This window comes from Cervus canadensis, chromosome 2, assembly GCF_019320065.1.
Source record: "Cervus canadensis isolate Bull #8, Minnesota chromosome 2, ASM1932006v1, whole genome shotgun sequence".
NCBI classification, from domain to species: Eukaryota; Metazoa; Chordata; class Mammalia; order Artiodactyla; family Cervidae; genus Cervus; species Cervus canadensis.
Window position 1 is genome coordinate 16,501,623 of NC_057387.1, and position 18,566 is coordinate 16,520,188.

An 18,566-nucleotide genomic window follows, 5' to 3' on the forward strand; every position below is an offset into this window, starting at 1 on the left:
TGAATTGGGAAAACCTCCTGGAGAAGACAATGGCAACCCATTCCAGTATTCATCCCTGGAGAATTCCATGGACAGAGGAAACTGGCAGGCTACAATCCATTGGGTCACAAAGAGTCGGACACAACTAAGCAACTAACATTTTCACTTTTCACTTTCTGCACTTGCACTATGTTTTTGTTTTTGTTTTGTTTTTTTAGATTTTTTTTTTTCTGGATGTGGACCATTTTTAAAGTCTTTATTGAATTTGTTACAATATTGCTTCTGTTTTATGTTTTGGTTTCTTGGCTGCAAGGCATGTGGGATCTTAGCTCTCTGACTCACTCCCTGCATTAGAAGGCAAAGTTTTGTGCACTATGGTGTCTTTTTTCTCATTGTTTTGCCACTGTGACATAATTTGAAGTGAACAACCAAACAGAATTCATTTTCATGAGATTTTCTAACCATCCAACCTACAGGGATTTTTCTTCCTGGTCTTTCTGATCATTTACCTGGGAACATTCTCATAGTAACAGCCACCAGCTCATAGTGATTGCCTCCACACTCTAATAAATGATTTCCCCAGGAATCTGAACTTACTGGCATCTGCTACATATTTACTACCAACCTGATCTGCACTGAACATTCCACATACATAAGGCCAATATCTGCTTGACCTTCTCTCATTTTCCAGAGTTAAATATTTATAAATAAACTAAGAAATCAACCACATACCTTTACTGAAGGAATGTCGAGTTTTAGTAACTTTAACCACTCACCCTCTGAGGATTACTTTATCTGTTCCCATAACTTTAAAACCCATATGTCTACAACTCTAGAGTTTATATCTCCAGTCTCTTTTGAACTTGAAACACAGATTTGACTGCCTACTTGCCATCTTCTCTTCAATGTCTAATAGGAATCACAAATTCACTATGTTCAAAATACTATTTTAAACAATTCTCGATTTCTCCTGCCCTTTATCTGATCCTCTATTCATCTTCCACCAATCACAAAATTTCCAAACCACACTTAACATTCAATCTTTGACTAAGTTCTATATTTCTGAAGACTATGTCATCTATCTGAACATAAACCTGGACCTAAAAACTACTAGCTATTGACTTTAAAAAAGAAAAAAGCACAAGTGAGAGTTGTGAGTTAAGTTACATTTGGGAAAAAATGAAGACTATAGCCTGGAAGACAGCATCTCAGATAGCTCTGAGAAACTGCTCCAAAGATACAGGGGCAAGATCAGTATATAAATGATTTTGGTGAAGGGGGAGTACATGCAATCAAGACATTTTTGCAGAAAGTCTCTGCTAGTCTTGTGAAGGTTACTGCTAGTCACTTGGAGCAGGCCTCACCATGAAGGGTTTTAGTGCTTTCCTAGATATGAGGAGATACAAAAATTGGGTTTATAAAATCTTCTCCTGAAAACATCTAACTCTCTGAAGATCTATTTTGTCAGTTTTTCCCAGAACACAAAATATCTCATTTCTACTCTTCATCCTGAACTCCTTTTAGGTGGTGTTTAATGTCAGCAGCTACAGCAAACATGATTTAATCCTTGTAGAGATAGACAGAAAGTGACATACTCCTTACTCAGATTTCTGCAATATTCTTCACTGTTTTTTCTGATTCCACTCTTATGTCACTCAATTTTCTATAAGGTAATCAAAATAATATTTTGAAAATATCAATCATAAATCACATCACTCCTCTGCCCACCACCCCCCACCCACCAAAAGGACTCTAGCTTCCCTAATGTCCTATTTTTCTTACAATAAAATAAAACATACTCCTGGAATCTCTCTTCCAGACATGAATGAGTAAGAGTGCAGTCATAAAACACAGGAAACAACCATTTTCAGACATTGGACATGAGGCAGTACAGGTCTGAGATCCCTGAAAGAAGGAAAACAAAAGAGATAGGTTCTACCATTCCAAAGTTTCCTGCCAGGAGGTAATTTCTCAATCACAGTACAAGGAGAAAGAATCCAAACAAAGACTAGTTATCTCACTCATTTGAGGAGACATAGAAGTATTATACAAGAAACTTAAGAAGGTTAGAATTTGTGGGGACAAGATATTCAAAAGAGAGAGAGAACATAGAATACAGAGAATGAATTTCAGAAATTTGCATTAGCATTTCCTTTTGAATCTGACTGAATACAAATTTGTACATGTATAGGGTAAAACTTCATGAAGCCGGGCAGGAGTGACTTTGGGGGAAGACCAATTATTAGAGGGTTAAAAAGGATTGTGGACTTCCAAGGTGGCACAAGTGGTAAAGAATCTGCCTGCCAATGCAGGAGACATGGGTTTGATCCCTGGGTTGGCAAGATCCCCTGGAGAAGTAAATGGCAACCCACTCCAGTACTCTAGGAAAATGCCATGGACAGAGAAGCCTTGTGGGCTACAGTCTGTAGGGTCGCAAAGAGTTGGACATGACTGAGCACACAGGCACTACTAAAAGGAATGTAAACTAAATTTTTCCCAGGGCCAGAAGTCATTCTGATTTTTACCATCTGAAGTATAGATACACTGAACAATAGAGCAGTCAGTAGAGATACCAGAATATCCATACCTTGGGAGTATTGCAAAATTAGTCCTAGAGAAAGACTCCTCTATGAAGAACAGTGTGGAGATTCCTTAAAAAAACTGGAAATAGAACTGCCATATGACCCAGCAATCCCACTGCTGGGCATACACACCGAGGAAAACAGAATTGAAAGAGACACGTGTGCCCCAATGTTCATCACAGCACTGTTTATAATAGCCAGGGCATGGAAGCAACCTAGATGTCCATCGGCAGATGAATGGATAAGAAAGCTGTGGTACATATACACAATGGAATATTATTCAGCCATTAAAAAGAATGCGTTTGAATCAGTTCTAGTGAGGTGGATGAAACTGGAGCCTATTATACAGAGTGAAGTAAGTCAGAAAGAAAAACACCAATATAGTATATTAACATATATATATTGAATTTAGAAAGATGGTAACGATGACCCTATATGCGAGACAACAAAAGAGACACAGATGTATAGAACAGTCTTTTGGACTCTGTGGGAGAGGGCGAGGGTAGGATGATTTGAGAGAAGAGCACTGAAACTTGTATATTATCATATGTGAAACAGATCGCCAGTCCAGGTTCAATGCATGAGACAGGGTGCTCAGGGCTGGTGCACTAGGATAACCCTGAGGGATGGGATGGGGAAAGAGGAGGGAGGGCGGTTCAGGATGGGGAACACATGTACACCCATGGTGGATTCATGTCAATGTATGGCAAAAACCACTACAATATTGTAAAGTAATTAACCTCCAATTAAAATAAAGAAAAAAGAGAAAGACTCCTGGGGATCTGTCCTAAAATAATAGGCCTTGAAACTAACTAAGCTGATGGACAGAAAAAAAATCAAACAGTTTTTGAAAAACTCAAAATATAGAATTCAAGAATATAAAATTTATTATTTTCAGCATCCAATTAAAAAGATGGTGGAATAGGAAGACAGTAAATATTGATCTCACCTCCTTTTACCAGCACACCCAAATTACAACTAAGTACAAAGCAAGTATAGATGAGAAACACCTAAAAACTGTAGAAAAGATCTTCTACAACTAAAGGAAGAAGGAATCACAATGAGTCATGCAAGAGGGTGGAGATAGTGTTGTCAAGACCTAAACCCCTGGGTAGGTGACCATAAATGGGAGAATAATTTCAACTTCAGAGGTTCTTCTGAGGTCTGAGGTCCATATCAGGCTCCCCGGCCTAGGGGTCCTGCCCCAGGAAGACAAGTGCCTAGAACATTTGACTTTGAAGGCCAATAAGGCTTACTTTGGGGAGAGCTAGAAGGCTGCAGGAAATAGACCCAACCCTTAAAAGACACACAAAATCTCACAAACTCTGAGACCCAGGGCAGAAGGAGTAATTAGAAAGGAAACTTGGTCAAACCCAATTGATCTTGGAGGGCCTCCTGGAAAGGTAGGAGGCTACAGGGACTCACCTTAAGGACACAGATGCTGGCAGCAGCCATTTTGAGGAGCTCATCCCACCATGAAGAGACTGGTACTGGAAGGACAATTTGGAATCCTCCTTCTAGCTAATTAGTGCCAGAACCTGGCCCTGTCCACTAGATGGTTGGTACCAGTCCTGGGACACCCCAGAGCAAGCAGATAACTGGTCAGGGAGACAGCCTATCCATCACTAAACTAGCTGCAATAGGATGCCCTGAGTCCTCAGCTGCCCTGGGACCTAGTTCTACCCACCAGAGGATCTAACACCCAGATTCAACCACCAGAGGGCTGACACTACCCCCTGAGGCCCAGCCTTACCCACCAGGAGGTGAGCAACAGCCCCGGGACCTACTAGGTCCCACTCTGTCTACCTATAGGCCAATACCAACTCTGAGACACCAGAGCTCTATAGCCAGAGAATCCAGAACCCAGCTCCACCCATCAGTGGGTCAGCCCTGGCCCTGGAACCTGGCCTCACCCACTCACATGCAGACACCACCTCAGGACCGTTGAGGTCATACAGCCAGGTTTGTCAGGCAGGGCCTGAGCCACTCACCAATGGGTTGGCACTAGTAGTGGGACCCCCATGGGCGCTGGCCATGCCCACCTGTGGGTCAACACCAACTCCAGGACTCCAAAAACCCTGAAGCCAGAGGCTCTGAACCCACCCCATCCATGATCAGGCTTCAGGACACTCTAGACCCCATCAGTCCACCCATAGTGGGTCAACAGTAACTCCAAGATCCCTGGAAATATAGCCAGTTGCTCTGGGACCTGGCTCTGCACACCAATGGGCCAGCACTAGTCCTAGGACCGTCTAGGGCCCCATAGCCAGCTTCCTCATCACTCAGCCTGACCCACTAATAGTACAAAACCAGAACTGAACTCCCCTGGACATGCAACCAGCCATGCTAGGACCTGGACCCATCTACCAGTAGCTGGCAGGCTCTGAAAAGGCAAGGCCTTGCAACTAACTGGAATGGCGGTCAGCCACATCTACCAGCACGTGCATTGTAGTCAGTCCACCACAACAGAAGGAACCACGCAACCCACATAGACGACACCCTGAGCATAAGTCTTTAGAAAACAAAAGGGTGTACACTGTTCATTTCCTCCATAAGGCCACTACTCCAAAACTGAGAAACATAACCAACTTAACAAAACCATAGAAGTAAAAATAGTAAGTTAGGCAAAAGGAGGCAATAGAGAAGTATGTTCCAAAGAAACAAGATAAAATTCCAGAGGAACTAAGTAAATTGGAGATTAAAAATCTATTGGATAAAAACTTTAGGTAATAATCAAAAAGACGCTCAAAGACCATGAGAGAAGACTGAATGAACAGAATGAGAAGTTAGAATTTTTAAACAAAGAGTTAGAAAATATAAGGAAAACCAAAAAGAGATGACGAATACAATAAATGAAATTTAAAAATACACTAGAAGGAATCAACAGTAGATTAGATGATACAGAGGAACAAATCAATAAACTAGAAGGCAGAATAGTGGAAATCATTGAAGCTGAACCGAAAAAAGAAAAACAAAAATGAGGACAGTTTAAGAGACCTCTAGGATGACATCAAGCATACTAACATTCGTGTTGTAGGAGTCCCAGAAGGAGGAGAGACAGAAAAAGGGGTAGAGAACATATGTGAAGACATAATAGCTGAAGAGTTTCCTAACCTGGGAAAGGAAACAGATTATCTAGGTTCAGGAAGCAGAGTCTCAAACAGGATCAACCCACAAAGGACCACATCAAGACACATTGTAACAAAAAAAAAGACACATTGTAATTAAAAAGGCAAAAGGTAAAAGATACTGTTGTTAAGATATATTTGAATTCAAAAGATTACCAACTTAAAATAATCACATATGAATAGAGATTGCTACACATAAACCTCATGGTAAGCACAAACCAAAATAAAAGATTCATTCTCAAAAGAGAAAGAAACCAAACATAACACTAAAAGTTGTCATGAAATCACAAAAGAAAACAAAAGAACAAAAAAGAATTACAAAATAACCCAAAAACGATTAACAAAAAGGCAATAAGTATATACCTAGCAGTAATTACATCCTGCTAAGTCACTTCAGTTGTGTCTGACTCTTTGAGACCCTGTGGACTATAATCCATCAGGCGCCTCTGTCCATAGGATATTCCAGGCAAGAATACTGGAGTGAGTTGCCATTTCCTTCTCCAGGGGATCTTATTAATCCAGGGATTAAACCTGCATCAATCCCCCATTCTTACACCTGTAAGAATGGCTCTTATCAAAAAGACAACAAGTGTTGGCAAGAATGTAGAGAAAAGGGAACACTTGTGTACTGTTGGTGGGAATGTAAATTGGTGCAGCCACTATGGAAAACAGTATGGAGATTCCTCAAAAAACTAAAAATAAAACTACTATGTGTGTGTGTCCGACTTTGTGACCTCATGGACTATAGCCTGCCAGTCTCCTCTGTACACGGAATTCTCCAGGCCAGAATACTGGAGTGGGTTGCCATTCCCTTCTCCAGGGGATCTTCCTGACCCAGGGACTGAACCTTGGTCTCCTGTATTACAGGCAAATTCTTTACCATCTGAGCCTTCAGGAAAGTCCAGAATCTGCCTGCATTGTGGGAGACCTGAGTTCAATCCTTGGGTTGGGAAGGCCCTATGGAGAAGGGAAAGGCTACCCACTCCAGTATTCTTGCCTGGAGAATTCCATGGACTGTATAGTCCATGGGGTCACAAAGACTTGGACACAACTGAGTGACTTTCACTTTCACTTCACTTTCAACATATCATCCAGCAATTCTATTGCTGAGTATATATACAAAGCAAATAAAAATGCTAATTAGAAAAGATACATGCACCCCTATGTTCATTGCAGCATTATTTACAATTGCCAAGATATGGAAGCAACCGAAGTGCTCATTAATAAAAGATGTGACTTATATATTCAATGGAATATATTTTAAAAATGAAGAGGCTTAAAAAAAATGAAATATTACCAGTTGTGGCAACACTAAGTACCTACACTGTACTGTGCTTAGTAAAATAAGTCAGACAAGAAAAAACAAACTCTATATGAATTTCACTTACATTTGGAATTCAAAAAGGCAAAACAAATGATCAAGCATAACAAAATAGAAACAGAGTTATAGACACAGAGATTAAAAAAAGGTGGTTGCCAGAGGGGAGATGAATGAGGGGAAGAGAAAAACAAGTGAGGGGGACTAACAGGTACAAACTTTCAGTTACAAAATCAATGAGCCACAGGTATGAAATGTGTAGTGAGGGGAAAACAGTTGATAGTTATGTAATATCTTTGTATGGTTACAAATGGTAACTAGACTGATCAGGGTGGTCATTTTGAAATGTATAGAAATACCGAATTACTACATTGTGAACCAAGAACTAACATAGGCTTGTAGGTCAACTATACTTCAAAAACAAACAAACTCATAAATATATAGATCAGATTTGTTCTAATAAAGGATAGAAATGGCATGGACCTAACAGAAGCAGAAGGTATTAAGAAGAGGTGGCAAGAATACACAGAAGAACTATACAAAAAAGATCTTTCATGACCCAGATAATCACGATGGTATGATCACTCACCTAGAGCCAGACATCCTGGAGTGTGAAGTCAAGCGGGCCTTGGGAAGCATCACTACAAACAAAGCTAGTGGAGGCAATGGAATTCCAGTTGAACTATTTCAAGTCCTAAAAGATGATGCTGTGAAAGTGCTGCACTCACATGCCAGCAAATTTAGAAAACTCAGCAGTGGCCACAGGAATGGAAAAGGTGCAGTTTTCATTCCAGTCCCAAAGAAAGACAATGCCAAAGAATATGAACTACCACACAATTGCACTCATCTCACATACTAGCAAAGTAATACTCAAAATTCTCCAACCCAGCTTCAGCAGTATGTGAACTGTGAACTTCCAGATGTTCAAGCTGGATTTGGAAAAGGCAGAAGAACCAGAGATCAAATTGCCAACATCCTTTGGATCATCAAAAAAGCAAGAGAGTTCCAGAAAAATTTCTACTTTTGTTTTATGGACTACACCAAACCTTTTGACTGTGTGGATCACAACAAACTGTGGAAAATTATTAAAGAGACAGGAATTCCAGACCACCTTACCTGCTTCCTGAGAAATCTGTATGCAGGTCAGGAAGCATCAGTTAGAACTGAATATGGAACAACAAACTGCTTCCAAATTGGGAAAGGAGTACGTCAAGACTGTATATTGTCACCCTGTTTATTTAACTTAAATGCAGAGTTCAGTTCAGTTCAGTTGCTCAGTCGTGTCTGACCTTTTGCAACCCCATGAACCACAGCACGTATGCAGAGTACATCATGGGAAATGCTGGGCTGGATGAAGCACAAGCTGGAATCAAGATTGCCGGGAGAAATATCAATAAACTCAGAGATGCAGATGACACCACCCTTATGGCAGAAAGCAAAGAGGAACTGAAGAGCCTCCTGATGAAAGTGAAAGAGGAGAGTGAAAAAGTTGGCTTAAAACTCAACATTCACAAAACTAAGATCATGGCATCAGGTCCCATCACTTCATGGCAAATAGATGGGAAACAATGGAAACAGTGAGAGACTTTATTTTGGGGGGCTCCAAAATCACTGCAGATGGTGACTGCAGCCATGAAATTAAAAGATGCTCGCTCCTTGGAAGAAAAGCTATGACCAACCTAGACAGCATATTAAAAAGCAGAGACATTACTTTGCCAACAAAAGTTTGTCTAGTCAAAGCTATGGTTTTTCCAGTGGTCATGTATGGGTGTGAGAGTTGGACTATAAAGAAAGCTGAGTGCCAAAGAACTGATGCTTTTGAACTGTGTTGAAGACTCTTGAGAGTCCCTTGGACTGCAAGGAGATCCAACCAGTCAATCCTAAAGAAAATCAGTCCTGAATATTTATTGGAAGGACTGATGCTGAAGCTGAAACTCCAATACTTTGGTCCCCTGATGCAAAGAACTTACTCAATGGAAAATAACCTGATGCTGGGAAAGATTGAAGGCAGGAGGAGAAGGAGACGACAGAGGATGAGATGGTTGGATGGCATCACCAGGAGTTGGTGATGGACGGGGAAGCCTGGCATGGTGCAGTCCATGGAATCGCAAAGAGTTGGACATGACTAAGCAACTGAACTGATGTAATATATGTTATATCCCAATATATGATATATAAATTAATAACAAATATATTTGTTTTATTCTACATATAATATATATTGCCCTAATATATAATAAGTAAACTATACATATATAATTTGTATAATTATTAATATATTTATTTATAAATATATAGTGTGTTGATATAAATTTACAAATAAAATATTAATTTATATATATTTATATAGAATAAACATATACATGATACCCCATCAAATTGATTATTAAAGTATATTTCTTTCCATAGTTTGTAGAACTGTACATAATCTGTTTCCTACCTCTGTCTCCAGCCTTTCTCATTCTCATTAAGATCTTATCTCAAATATTCCCACCTCAAAGAGACTGTAATTTCCATTTTCATATAGCCAGGCCTTACACCTTACCCCAACCCACTCCCCTTTATGCCTGCTATTACTTTCACAACCTATTGAAGGTGGATATGTAAATATGGATCTTCCAAATATGATCAAAATTTTTGAGATTCTGTGCATCAATAACTGCTATTTTACAGATACTAATACAATTAGTATTCCTTTTAGAAATATACCATGACATGTTTATTCATTCACTTTGTGATAGAAATTTGGATCAGTTCCAGTTGAGTCTATTATGAATAAACTACTATAAATATTTGTGTACAAGCATTTTATGGATATATTTTTATTTCTTGCAACACTCAATTAGAAAAAAAGGATATTTGCAAAGTCTCTCATGTTACAGGATACCCTTAATTATTTTATTTTGAACTACCAAGTGTATTTTTGATGGGGAAAGACTAATCAGCTTCAAATGACATCAAACAAATAAAACTATTTGGATATTCAAGAGGTATCCTTACTGAAATCATGAGAAGAAGGGAAGGAGAAAAAGAAAGGGAGGGAAGGGAGAAAGAAAGAGGAAGAAAAATTTATAGATTTAGTAATTTTCCTAGAAGCATGACCTCACAATTTTATCTGATGACAGCATAAATAAACATTTTAAATATCAGTTTGAAAAGCAATAGGGTTCCATATGTATATCTATAGAAAATGGATAAATTACAGTATATTCATACAATGCAACATTAAACAAAATATGAACCAGAGATATATGCAACGACAAGAATAAACCTTAAAAATATCAGGAGGATTATCTTATATTTTAGGCTTACCTTACATTTTGTCATCAATGGTGTATATGTTCTCTACTTTTCATCAAGGGAGTGGTACATCCATAGGCCCTAATCAAGGAATATCCCTGGACAGTCATATTATATCACATGATCCCACCTTCTACCTATTTTGGACAACTGATGACTAACCCAAGAGCAGCCAATCTACAAGTAAAAAAAATACATGCAATGATGCTCAATAAAATTAGAATGCATGCAATATGTGCTCAGTGGATTCCATGCTCAGTATGATTGCCAGAGGTAACAACAAATTTTGTCTTCAGAAGCTTCAGAAAAGATATAACTAAATGGGGTCCTGAACAAGGGAGGAGAAAAGAAACCTATTGCAAATATGGTTGAGACCGAAAACAAAGTGTATTGACTCATATGGGCTGCAGTCCATAGGGTCGCAAAGGGTTGGAAATAACTGAATAACTGAGAATACACATATATAGATTGCTGACCTAACCAAAGTGAAGCAAAGTATACAAAGAAACAAAATTCTTACTCAGGATAAAATATACAGCCAAAATTATTTATAATGATAAAAAGGTTAATTCTCAAGAAGCTATACCCAGCCTACATGTGCATGTACTTAATAGCAGAACATGAAAAAAATGAAAGAACTGAATGGATAAACATATAAATCCAATATTGTAGTAGAGATATCAACACCCTTCTCAATCATTAATAGAAAAATTGATGATAATAAGACACTACATCATTTTAAAAACGCAACAGGAAACCAAGAACTATGAGTATCCCACCCACTGCTAGTGATGAGGCTTTCATTTCCAGTCAATAAGCTGGTGATCCAGTTCCAAAATGCTTTTTTAAAATTCTGTTTCCTAGGACCATTCTCATAGAGTCCAGTTGTTTTTAAACATGGCTGCTCATTGGAAACATATCTGGAGCTCCGGAGAGAAAAAGCAACACCTGGGCATTTGTATTTTTCAAAAAGCTCCAAGATGATTCTGATATGCATCTGGATTTTTTTAAGTGATTACAGGTTTTTCTATTAAATGGTAGTTTGGGTGATATGGAATTCTATTATTTTTCTGTTGACCAATCATGAGTGAGTTACATAATAGTTACATAATCACAATAATAAAAGATGTTTATCAGTTTCATAATCAATAGCTAGACAAAAAAAATAAAAGATCATTACAACTGCAAGTCATAATGGGAAGACGATTAACCTGACAATATAAAATCATTACATACAATTGGAGGATCATGCGGAGTGATGTGGTAAGTGGAAGTGCATACATGTAAATGGATTAAATGTACCAGCCAAAATCCATTTACATTTAAGGCAATTATCAATATATAAGGACCATTCTCAGTATTCACTATCTGAGGCATGTTCCCCAGGAAACAGATGTGAGACAGATTACTGTGCCCAAGACTGCTCTCTGGAACACGCCTGGTAAAGAGAAAGAGAGAAGTAGAAATGGGCGGACAGAGAAGCTGCTATGATCCAGCTTTGGCAGAGGTTCCAGTTGATCCATGTGGAGCTGGAAAGACTCATAAGCCTTGTCTCCAGTTGAGGCGAGGGGACCAGGCCTCTTAGGTATTGGGTGGGAGCTACCCCCAATAAGGGTGTTACCATAGGCAAGACAGCTCCTTTCAGTAGAGAGCAATTCTCATAGGGACCTTTCTGTGGGCCTCAGTCCTGAAGGGGGATGTGGGCAGTGCAGAACAGCATTTACCACATAAGGTCTGATGCTCAGTTTTGTTACATTTGTGACACTTGTGCACAGATAACAAGTGCATTTGGGTATAAAATCTTCAAGCTCAAGAGAAAGGCCTGGGCTATAGCCAAATGAGAGGGAGAAAAAAAAAAAAAACTACACATAGTAACATATACTTTTTTTTTTCTATAGCCTGGGCTATAGAAATTCAACAGCATTTGGGTGAAATTTTAAAACTGTAACACTAGGCAATGTTATATATAAATTACACCTAATTTTTTTTAAAAGCCTAGATGATATACCAGGGGAATTAGAAGAGTAGTTGGACAGAATCTGAACTTTGAAGTGTGCCAAATTTAAGAGGTTTGGAGAGAGAGGAGGAATGAGCTAAAGTAATTGAGAAGGAGCAGCCAGTGAGATAGAAACAGAACTAAAAGTGTGTTGACCATGAAACCAAGTGTGCAAAGTGTTTCCAGGAGGAAAAGATGATCAGTAATGTCAGATGCTGCAGACAGGTCAAGGGAGATGAAGACTGAGAAGCACCCATTGAGTCCAGCCAGGTGAAAGTCACTGGTGATCTTGACAAGAGAAAGGTTTGATAGAATAGTCAGGGTAGAAAAATGATTGGAGTGAGCTTATGAGTGAATAGGAAGAGAGAAACTGAAAGCATTAAAAATTAGCTGATTGATACCTATACTCCAATATCAAAAGTTTTTAAAATTAAACCTTTTAAATAGTTTTTTAAGTATTAAGAGCAAAAGCCTTCATGCTCACTCTCAAATATTTATAAAATTTACAATAATGAGTTATTTTTAGCGCAGCAATATCATTGAATATGCCTCATTGATTTAGAGACTTAAAATAATTATTTTGCTGAGGTATAGTTGATTTACAATATTGTATTAGTTTCTGCTGTATAGCAAGGTGATTGATTCATACACACACACACACATATCTGAATAAACTTTTTCATATTCTTTTCCATTATGGCTTATCATGGGATCTTGAATAGAGTTCCCTGTGCTATATAGTGAGACCTTGTTGTTTATGCATTCTATATATAACAGTTTGCATCTGCTAACCCCAACCTCCCAATCCATCCCTCTCCAAACCCCGCTCCCCCTCGGCAACCACAAGTCTGTTCTGATTTGGAACTTTTTGATTTGATACTTTCTGACATACTGTCTCTAAGATCTAAGTTTTAGATATTTGCTGTTAATGGCTAATAAAACTGAAAAGAACTATATTCAAAGATATGTGATCCAAGTGGAATAAGTGTTAAATTATCTGTATGATAAAGTATAACATTTATTTTATAAATGTCATAAAGTATAACATTCACTTTCAAAAATAATTAGCTGATTGAGATGGAGAAAGACAAATACCGCAAGATTTCATTCATATGTGGAACAGAAAAAACAAACAATAAACAAAGCAAGACACATAGAGAGAATAGCATAGTGGCTACCAGAGAGAAGGGGCAGAGGAATGGGTAGGGAAGGAGTAAAACAGGTAAAAAGGGATAAAGTGTAAACAGGTACAATCACGAAACTAAACGTAAACTCCACTCCTTATACGTACAGCTCTTATATAAGCAACCATAAAACCAAATCAATTTACAAATTAAATATAGGCACACCAATAAAATTCAGATTGACCTCATTAAGTTAATGTGACATGTAATACTATTTTGTTTAAGCAAAATCACCAATGCAGAGTTTATTGATAAAAATGTAACATCTTATTGACTTGATTCTTTCGATTTTGTGCACAATGGATGTGCATTTAAATCATTGTCATATCATTGCTGATAATTTAAAAAAACAAAAAAAGGAGCTCATTTAACCACAAATTTGTTTTTGGGTGAAATGAAGTGAAAGTCAACTCAGTCATGTCTGACTCTTTGCAACCCCATGGACTGTAGCCTGCCAGGCTCCTCTGTCCATGGAATTCTCCAAGCCAGAATACTGGAGTGGGTAGTTGTTCCCTTCTCCAGGGGATCATCCCAACCCAGGAATTGAACCCAGTTCTCCCGCCTTGCAGGCAGATTCTTTACTCTCTGATGGGTGAGTGACTCAATTTAAGGGTGCACCCCTTCCAAATAAAACATTGTAATTTTTTAAAAATCTTTTAAGCAAAAAATTACTTATTGCACATTTATTTCTTCCTGTTGAACCACAGCATGTTGGTATGAACAAAGAATACAAGTAAAACACTTAAAATATTGATACCATACACATGCTGTACTCACTGACATGCACAGATTCTTTCAAGCTTGACATTTCTATTCTCTGTCACACAATAGTGATGACAATTCTCCCAGCAGTTTCACTTTCTTGAACCAGTACAAAACTTTCATCTACAGATGAGGTGGAGATGTTATTTGTCCTTCATGTGGCAGGAATATGATCAGAAACAGACACAAACTGGGACACCAAAAATAGGAGGCCATATTCAGTCTTTAAGATAGTCATCTATAATTCAGAGTACATTTATATTACTTTTTAGAGGTTATCATAAACATGGAACAGATCATGGGAAAAACAGAGATTAGAAGCTGCTAAAATGCCTATATCGATCTTTGTAAAGTTGGTCCAGCAACTTCTCTTCTCTGCATGAGAATGTAGGGGGAAAAAAAAAAATAACAGCCTTGGCTGGTCTCCAGCATCTACTTTTCTATGGTTTTCTCCCCTCCCCTCAAACAAAACAGGAAAGGAGCTGACTATCAGGTATACATTGACATTCATTCACACAAATGTGCTGCTTCCATTTAAAACTTTTAATTTATCATTGTAGAAGCAAAGACTTTCCCTCTGTTAAAGGAAATTAAGATTCAGAAATCCCTGGACTAATGGCAGATACTGGATCTGATATATAGAGAAGATATATAAGAATGATTTCTCCTTAGAATTTATGCTTAAGAAGGAACTCCAACATAACCCTAACCTAATCTGAGATCTAACTTACATGCGCAGGCTCAGCTAGTCTGACCTAGAGAAAGCTGTCCCCCCTGTTTTAGCCTGCCTAAGACACTGCAAGTCCCTTCTCCACAGAGCTCTCCTCCTCCCTGGCCCTGTGCCACAGCTGGCTCTGGCCTGGGATGCTCTTCCTTTCTGCCTTTCCACTTTCTGGTGCCTACCAGTCTTCTTCCCATCCCACCATCCTGCCACCCTAGGAGGGAGAAATTGCTCCAGGTCCCCTCTGTTGTGGGGCAGGGGCGGTGAGCTGGCATGGAAAAGCTTGGTGGCATGGTGAGCTTCTCTTCATCTCAAGAGAAGCTCTGGCACTGAGTTGTAAGACGTGGCTCTTGCCTTTCATTGCTTGGGTGACAATACAGAGCCTAAGATGTTGGAGATTATAAAACACAGAACATGGTCTCTAGGTCCACAGAGATGCTTTTCAGCTATAAAAATAGTGGGCAACGCTAATCAACTTAATGGGAATATGTCTTAAGAGTTTTCTCTGAATAGTAAGCTCATCCATTCAATCAGATTTTCTCGTCTAAAGAACTCTCAATGGCTAATATTCCACTGAAGTGAGGCGTGGAAGGATTCTTAACTTTTCTTGAAGAGCAGAAAAGGAAGAAAGATGAATATGACCATAAACTAGGATTAAGAGCATGCAACTCAAATATTTTATACAAGACATGCTCCTAATTTCTACATAGTAACATATACTGGGGGTTTTTTTTCTGTCTTGTTTTTTTAAACTCTTCTTTTCATGCTTTCAACAAACATTCATTAAGCTTCATTTTTGTGATAGGCTCTTTGCTAAATGTTTCAGGATTCCAAGATACAAAAGACCTGCCCTCAAGAATAAAAAAGAAAAAAGTCCCTGCCCTCAAGGGACTTTTAGTCTGAAGGAGGAAACAATAAACTATAAAACAAGTAGACAAATAATTGCAATACATGATCACTTCTTAACTTGTTCAGGGCTCATGCAACCATCTATATTTCCTTTATTTTTTGTTTTCTACTATAATCTCCACAATGCAAGGTCCACCCTGGTTGAAGACTCTGCAGCCTTTGCCTAATGTCTTGCAAAGAAGGACATTCAGCACATGTGTTTTTGGTACTGAAGATACAGACTTTTATATAATGACAACTGATCCATCTATAGATTGCAAGCTCTTTGTGCAGGGGCTGTGTCTAATTGTCCATTTTGTAAAGCCTCTCATCCACTGGAAAAGTGCTTTTAAGTGCTAAGAAAATGTAGTAATACTCTCCTGCTGCCACCTGCTGCTTTATTTCCACTAAATTGGGCTCAGAATCGTAGAAAATGCAACTAAAAATCATTTACCATGCTCAACTATAAAATGAAATCCTGCTCTCCAACACATATGCAGGCACATGTCAATACACACCCACTCACCACCCAACACATATTTTTACTTTCTCTCATTGCCTCCATCTCTGCTGGCCCAAAACAACATTTATTTGCATTCTGTTTCTTTATACCCCCACCCATGAGAGGGGGAAATAAATCACACCTACAGGTTTTCTTGAGCACTGTGTTCAACTAAGACTAGAGAATGCAACCAAAGTGCCATGATCAGAAAAATGTTTTCTTCTGGATGACAAAAGCATGTTTCAGGTACAATTCAAGGCTCTGGGGAATCAGCGATGAACAAGAGAAATACATTTTCTGCCCTAAAGGAGGTTATATTCTACTGTGAAGGGTTCTGATAACTCCTAAACAAATAAATAATATCATACATGAGTAAGGGCTAGAAAAGTATGTTAAAAATAGCAGTGTGACTATGGTACTACTCCAGTTAGACTAGGGATGGCCCCTTAGAGGAGTCACGATTGCAAGAGGAGGTGATACTGGTAATGAAAATGAGGAAGACAGGCCAAGCTCTATGAGGAGAGCATTTCAGGCAGAAAGGTCTGAATCAATCCTGAGGACTTCCCCTGCTGGTACAGTAGATAAGAATCCACCTGCCAGTGTAGGGAACATGGGTTCAATCCCTGGTCCAGGAAGATTCCATATGCTGTGGGGCAACTAAGCCCCTGCACCACAGCTATTGAACCTGCACTCTAGAGCCCATGAGCGGTTAACTACTGAGCTCATGTGCTGCAACTACTGAAGCCTGTGTGTCTAGAGCCTGTGCTTCACAGCAAGAGAAGCCGCCACAATGAGCAGCCCATTTACTGCAATGAAGAGCCACTCCCACTTGTCACAACTAGAGAAACCCCGCTCACAGCAACAAAGACCAGTGCAACCAAAAATAAAAAGTAGTTAATAAAAAAGAACAGGTAGGTCCTGAGACGAGAACGACTTTGGAATCTTAGGGAAGAGGGAAGGCCAGGGTGGCCAGAGCAACATGAGGTGAGTGAGGAGCAATTAGATGAAAAGGAGGCTGGCAAGAGTGGCAGGGTGGGACTGGCAAGTGCCTGGTAGGCCATGGTAAGGCATTTGGATCTGACCGTATACATAAAGGCAAAACCACTAGAGGAACTTAAGCAAGAGGGTGATACAATCTGCTCTTCTCTTCTGAATGATCACTGTGGAGGATGGATTAGAAGGAAAAGAGTGGACACCAAAGACCAATTAAGAGGCCATGGCTGTCATCTAGGTGTCAAGGGGGTGATTTGCTGCAGCAGACAGTGAAGATGGGAGAAATGTCAACTTTGAGATTTACCTTGTAGGTAGAGATGAAAGGTTTATTGAAGAACTAGATGTGGGAATATGAGTGAAAGAAAGGAACGAAATAGGGCTCCCAGAACAACAATGTAGAGATGATAGCATGTGCTGAGGTGAGGAAGGCCGGGGTGGGGGAATGTATTTGGGAGTGGGAAATCAATAGCTCTATTTGGCCATGAGAGGCCTGAAATAGCTGTTAGATTTCCAAATGGAACAGACACTTAGATTCTAAGTTTGGATCTCGGAGAAGAAGCCCAGTTGGAGATCTAAGAGTCATCAGCATGTAGATGCTTCGTAAGATCATGTTTGTTGACCTTAGTCAGCTTCGTAGCTTCAGATAATATCTTTACCTAACACCCTCTATCCCAGAACAGCATTTTTCCATCAGCAAGCATAGCAAAGTAAATGACTGGATGGAATGTTAAAAATCTACCATTCTAAAGAAGAAGCAACTCCAGGCACTGGCATAAGATATCAGACTTCGCAAAAGCTCTGCCGCCAAACCCCTCATTTTATTAGTGAAGAGTTTGGTGTGCAGAGAGGTGAGAGACCAGTGATGTCACACAGCTGGTACATACATAGCAGAGTCAGAGCTTAGACCTACATGTGAGGACCCCCAGCACAGTGTCCCCTCAACACAACCTCCAGCAGCCAAAGTGGCCTGATGATATTAGAGTCAGCGGACTGCAAACAAGGTCAGGAGTATATCTATTCCATAAATAATTTTAAACTTAAAATTTCAATCCATATTTGAGGTTTTCATTCTTTATCATTCAAGAGTGAGAATTCCAGGTGCAGCATAGAACCAATAGGACCAAAAGTTTTAAAAACAATAATGTCTTCTGGGAACCAGGCTGTTCATCTCTATCTCTAAGACTCCTCTGAACCCCATTTATCTTGGTCATAA

At 39.2% G+C, this 18,566-nt stretch overlaps 1 protein-coding gene across 1 annotated transcript in view; it reads left to right on the forward strand.

The window, feature by feature from the left end:
• The window catches only part of LOC122426785 (olfactory receptor 1052-like), a 54,566-nt gene that overhangs the window by 34,143 nt on the left and 1,857 nt on the right, over positions 1-18,566 (forward strand). The gene's annotated exons all lie outside the window — the stretch shown is intronic.